Source organism: Microtus pennsylvanicus, chromosome X, assembly GCF_037038515.1.
Source record: "Microtus pennsylvanicus isolate mMicPen1 chromosome X, mMicPen1.hap1, whole genome shotgun sequence".
NCBI classification, from domain to species: Eukaryota; Metazoa; Chordata; class Mammalia; order Rodentia; family Cricetidae; genus Microtus; species Microtus pennsylvanicus.
Window position 1 is genome coordinate 54582347 of NC_134601.1, and position 6170 is coordinate 54588516.

Below are 6170 nucleotides of genomic sequence, written 5' to 3' on the forward strand. Positions count from 1 at the left end.
GATGCCCCATGTGGGGCCCGAGCTCAGTACCAACATGTAGTGCTGGCATGAAGCAAATGTCCATAGTCAACATCTCTCATTCCAGGTCATATTTTAATTTCTGTGAAATATAGAGACCAGAGTTTGTGGACCCAAACAACTTACTAGCATCAAGTTCACGAGTGCTAGGAGTTTATAGTTTCTTGTGTGACCTCCTCATCTTTTCAGGGACTGTGTACCTAGCCATCATCTCCTATTGGTTTCTTCTTCCGTTACCCTAGTGCTGTTTTTAATTTAGCATACTTTGCTCAGCATAGACTTTGACATTTATTTTTAATTTTCAATAGTTGGTTAAAATTGTTTGTCTCTATCATTTAGAAACTTTTGCAGGAGATGAATTTATTTCAAAAGTGAGACTGCCTCTGAGAATAAATGTTAATGCCAAGTGTGAGGGAGGACGGTGATATTTTAAAAGGCATAGAATTCATGTATGACATTGTATTGCATGTAAAACCCTGCATGATAAACATCCATGGTTGTCTTTACACAGGAAAGAACTTGCAAGAGCTCTGAAAGTGCCTGAAGCAAAACTGAAGGTCAGTGAATCCAAGCAAATCAATTGGACAGACAATCTATAGCCTTCCTTAGGCATTACCTAGCCTTGTCCTAGGCACTTTTCAATTAATCGATTTCATTTCCTTTTTTTCCCTGTTTGAATGTTGGTTTTTGGCACAGGGTTTCTCTGTGTAACCCTTGCGGTCCTTGAACTCATGGTTCTTTTGCCTCCAACTCCACCCCCCAAGTGCTGAGATTACAGCACTTGACAAACTGAGCGGTCTTTAACTCTATTTTAACCTTAGTTGAAACAGCTCTACATAAAAGGGACATCATTTCTAGGTGGGCAATATCCATAGCACATGGTTTTCATTGTGATGCAGTTTTGGACCCCCAGTTGGCCACACACTTAGCCTCCTATGGAAATACTCCTTGCCCCTTTAACTCTTTAATTGTCCCTGTCTTTCTATTTTGTGTCTGGGATATCAGGGTTAAAAGTGCTACACTGCATAAAGAAAAAAATGATCCTAAATAGGGACGATGGTAATTAATAGTGACAACCCTTAATGTTAATTTTTCTGGGATTCTGTGTGTGGCTAGGCAAACACATTGCCAAATAGTTATATTAGGGTTGAGAAGAGGCATGGAGTGATAGGTATGGAAGAACAACACTTACAACACAGAGATTAATATTGTGCAGGGCAGGATTCTGGAAATCTCGCTGAAGCAGAGATAGTATTCTTCATCCTGATGCTGGAGAACTTTGTATAACATGAAAGAATATGCTGGTCAGATTTACCATGGGTGGAAGTCCCCACTGAAGTGTATATACTGCGGGAAAAAGACAAAATCATGGTCCTGTTTGCAGAGGTTGACACACAGCCGGGGCTTGCTTTTGTGAGCTGAGTAGGAAGTCCCATGTTAGATGCCTTAAAGTGATGTCTCTCCCTCGGCTCTGGGTGTGGAAGCCAATGCTAAAACAATCTTGTCTCCCTCTGATTTTAGGTGTGGTTCGCCAACCGAAGAGCCAAAGAGAGGAGGGAAACACTTGTACTTTTAGGAAACACACCTCCTGTTGAAGACATCATCATACTTAGGGACTTTAAGGAAGATTCTTCCTAGAATGGCATCATCCTTCGTTCAGGAGCAAAATGGCTAATTGGTGACCCATGTGCCCATTGCCAAGATTAACTAAAATTGAACACTCATGTTAACAATAAACACATAAGCTCCGCATGCTTTCTGGTATTTTGTAGTATAAGATGTACACTTTTCAGGAAATCCCATTTAAACAGAATGACAAAGTCTAGTTACATAGATTAGCATTTTAAGTCATGAGTGTTGCATGCATAGATGAATATTCCCAATACATGGTGATTGGGGGAAAGTTGGTCACATGAGCCTTCTTGATTCAGGCTTAGTAGATCATCTGAGCAAGTGATTCAGAAGTAATCCTGCAAACAAGAATCTAAGGAGAAGTTGACACAGACGATATTAATGGTGATGAAAACTTTTATTTTGGGCAGTATACCAATACTTTTTTATTCTTAAAGAAATTAGATTTTTTGTCATACCTGTTTATGGTTTTCCTTCCTCCCAGTTCCTCCCCACTTACCCTCCCATCTGGATACATTCCCCTTTCTGCCTCTCTTTGAAAACAGCTCAGGTGGGTGGAAGCCGCACATAGGCCTTCCTGGACCTGCTGAAGACATTCATGGGCAGGAGACGGTCACTGTGATGAGCAAATGTGTGGTGGAGAAATTGGAGGGAACGTATCAGAATGATTCATGTGCTGTAGAAAGAGGGAGAACAGAAGGAACGAAGGGGGTGAGGAGCAGGCTGCTGTGGGCATCCTGCTAACCACCCAGGGTTGAGGTGGTACCCAGACCTGGCCGGGCTGCTACCAAGGTTCTGTGTGACCATGGTCCTACTGCGGGCAGGGACTGTGTGGACATGCATGGGTTGTGCCATCATCAAAGACCACTGGACGGCCTATGTCTTTGTTTTCACCTGTTGGTGGAACATGCCACTTCAGGGGCTGTACTGATCTGAGTGTCCTGCACTGCCACCAGTGCCATTGTGAAATCAGGGACTGAGATGCTGCTGAAGGACATGTCTGAGAGAGTGGCCAGGGTCTCTGTGTTGATGTCCATGGCTCCTGCTACCACTGAAGGCTATGTGTATGCCTGGCGTCTGGGCTCCCACCTGAGGCCATGTTGGTGTCCTGGGTCACGCTGCTGATGGAACCATGCCAATTTGAGTACCTCTGCTTCTACCTAGGTTCTTAGTGGCATCCACTTGTGCCTCCTGCCGAGGACCACTCTGGGTCCACGTCAGAACTGCAGCCAGGGTCTGTGTTGAGGTCCATGTCCTGTGTTGTCACCAAAGGCCACAGGGATGCTCAGGGCCTGGGCTGTAATCTGGGACCTTGTTGGTGTGCAAGCTTCCAGAGCCATGCTGATCTGAGTAATCTGTGCTCCCACCCAGGTCCTTGGTGTCATACACGTCCAAGTAGCTGCTTAGTGCCATGTGTGTGTCTGTGTCCCCATGGCAGGCAGGGTCTGAGTTGATATCCATGGCTCCTGTTACCACCAAGGGCCATGAAGTAGTCTGGGGTCTGGTCCTCCACCTGAGTCCATGATGGTTTCCCAGGGTGAAGTTGCTGCCAGCAACTGGTCTGAGTGACCTTTGTCACCACCTGAGGCTCTGGTGATGTCAAGGCCTAAGCTTCAGCCTAGGGATATCTCTGGGTCCGTGGTCCTACAGCAGCCAGGGTCTGAGTCAATGCCCATGGTTTCTGTTGCCACCAAGGGTCGTGCTGATGCCTAGGGTCTGGTTAGCTATCTCAAACCATGTTGGCATTTGAGAGCCATGCTGCTGCTGGGGTCATACTGATCTGAGTGACCTGAGCTGCCACAGGTGCCATGGTGACATCTGAGCCAGAGATGATGCAGAAGGCCATGTCTGGATCCATGGTTTTACCGCATCTGGGCTCTGTCATGATGTCTTTGGTCTCTGCTACCATAGAAGGGCATGCATGATGAAACACAAGGGCCATGCTGAGCCAGGCCTGCCCTTCACTAGCCCTGGCAAACTTGATCCTGAAACTTCCTGTGGCAAGAGAGCTAACACTGACACTCACAGGCGAGCTGGTCCTAGTGGCCCAGACGTGGAGGCCTGGTTTCTACACTCAGGGATCCACCCCTCACCACAGGCATGCAACAGCTGACCCTGATGGAATGGGTTTAGGAGAGCTGGCTCCCCTTATCACCTGAGGGGGCACCTCCAGGTTCCAGGACCAACGAGGTTGCCTACCACCCTGGACCAAATCAGGGCTTTGAGTTGCCCACCAGAGCATCTTCCCATCTAGGACCTGCTGCACTTGGGAAGGGACTGGTTCTGAAGGATCTCCACGACCTGGGGCAGCTGTGGGATATTGCAGAGGAGTTTCAGTGAGGGTCCAGATACCAGAGACCTTTAATCAGACCAATAACTCATCACAATGAACGTTTTTGGGTGGTTCTGATTGGACAAAAAGGTTTCCTACATGACACACCAGGGCTCCCAAGGCCACTAAAACAATTGGAGTGGCAGGAAAGACAGAGGAGTGATGTTGGGTTTTTGTCTGTTTATTTCGTTCATTGGTTGGTTTGGTATTTTTTTGATTTTCTTTTCCGGTAGCACACCACATGGGTAAAGGGAGGATATAGAGGGACTAGGAAATGAGCAGAATTGGAATGCATGTCGTGAAATTCCCAAAGAATCAATAAAGTAATTACATATATTATATATTATATGTATAATGTATACAAATATACAGGAGTCTAAGGAGTAATAATAAAAGAAAATATAATAAGTAAAATGGAAGCTAGTATGTTAATATTGAACAAAATGTTGTGGGTCTGGGATCACTCAGAGATTCACCGTGTCCGTGAATAAATTTTAATAAGAAGAGTGTTTATCAAATAAATACTAGTGCTGTATGCTCATGACCCCAGGACTACAACTGAGAGCCCTCCCTAGTTGTAGTCCCTGGACAGAGTATCCAAGGCTTATAGAGTCAAACCACAAGATTACAATGTATTCTACTGCATGTAGGCAGGGTCTAATTGTAACTGTATGTCTTACAGCTGCAGAATCTTAGAGAGTTAAATTAAACCAATAGCTCAGTTTCTTGACTGTTCTGCTTTGCCTTCCTTCCCCTGTCATGAAATCAGGTGGATCACCTAACACCTGATGGAGAGGAATGTTTGTTCGTTTTTTAAGTATGCTTAGGTCTAGAGCCATAAGTCAACTCCAGAGCCAGCTCATCAGTAAAGTAGACCAGCATAAAATAATATTACAGTATTATTAATATCTAAACAATATTCAGATACCTGTAAAATGGAATCCAGTATCCAGGGAGAGACCTGTGTTGCGGGAGGTCCTCCCGCTTCTTCAACCAATAGCCGCTGAGATACCAGCCCATTGGGGCGTGGTCTCTCTCCCTTTAAAAAAGCAGCACTTCCCTCTCCTCTCTCTCTTTACTTCCTGCTCCGCTGGCGACTAGACTCCTGGTTGCATTGCGTAGAGGGCTGTTGCCTGGGACAGTGATCTGTAAGTTTTTTCCCCTTTAAATAAATATCACCCTATTAATCATAATCCCAAATTGGTGTGGCATTGTTTGTGACTTACACCTTCATTTTGGCACCCAACGTTTGGTTTTAGAACCTCTCCCGGCTCGCAGCCACGAGTTCGGCTTGGCGGCCGCAAGTTTGGCTTGGCGGCCGCAAGTTCGGCTTGGCAGGAGCCCTTGCTTCCTCAGCCGCTGCCTGTGCCTTGCAGCGGCGGCCTTGGCCTCCCGTGGTTTGCTCTTTTCTGAGTTGTTTTTAAATCTCCCTTGCAAGCACAGCTCTTAAAGTGGCGCGAACCAGAGCATGCGGTTGCTGAAAGCTGCAACCCCTCAGGGTGACTCTGTCACGTGGAGGCATAAGCAGCTTCCAGATTGCTCTTCTCTACCCCTGGATTCAGGGTTTCTGGTTCCATCTCTGAAATTGATTTAATTACATTTACTTTGTTGAGAAAACTTGCGTTTTCCAGTTTTTAACATCTACTAAGGCACTGAAACAGGACCATGTTTTCATCGCGATTCTGCCACAGTGCCACCTGCTGGATAATAGGTAATATAACAATTTTCGTTTCTAATGCAAATTTTACTGCTTTGTTTTCACTAATACAATGGATTAGTAATTTTATATTTACTAATACAATGAATTACATCATACAAGGTTTATATGATTATGGGAATACCTTAATTTGCTTGTTACTAGGCTTCAGTTTTCTTTTCCATATTCAATCATTAAGGAAGAATATGGCACTCCTAAGAATGATAGAATCTTTACGAACTAATAATGAACAACTAATTGACAGGATTAAAATTATTGAAAATCAGAGGTTATCTGAACAAGTGGATACTATGACAGACAAAATTGATTCCATATCCAAGGGTATTAGAAAGTTACCTGAAAGGGTTCAGGCTGTTGAATTTGACCTTCAGACTTTATCACAAAGTTTTGATAAGGTAACAGACAGAATGTACCTCCAAGATGGGAATCTACATGATATACAAGAAAAGTTTAAGGAGGACGTGTTATCTT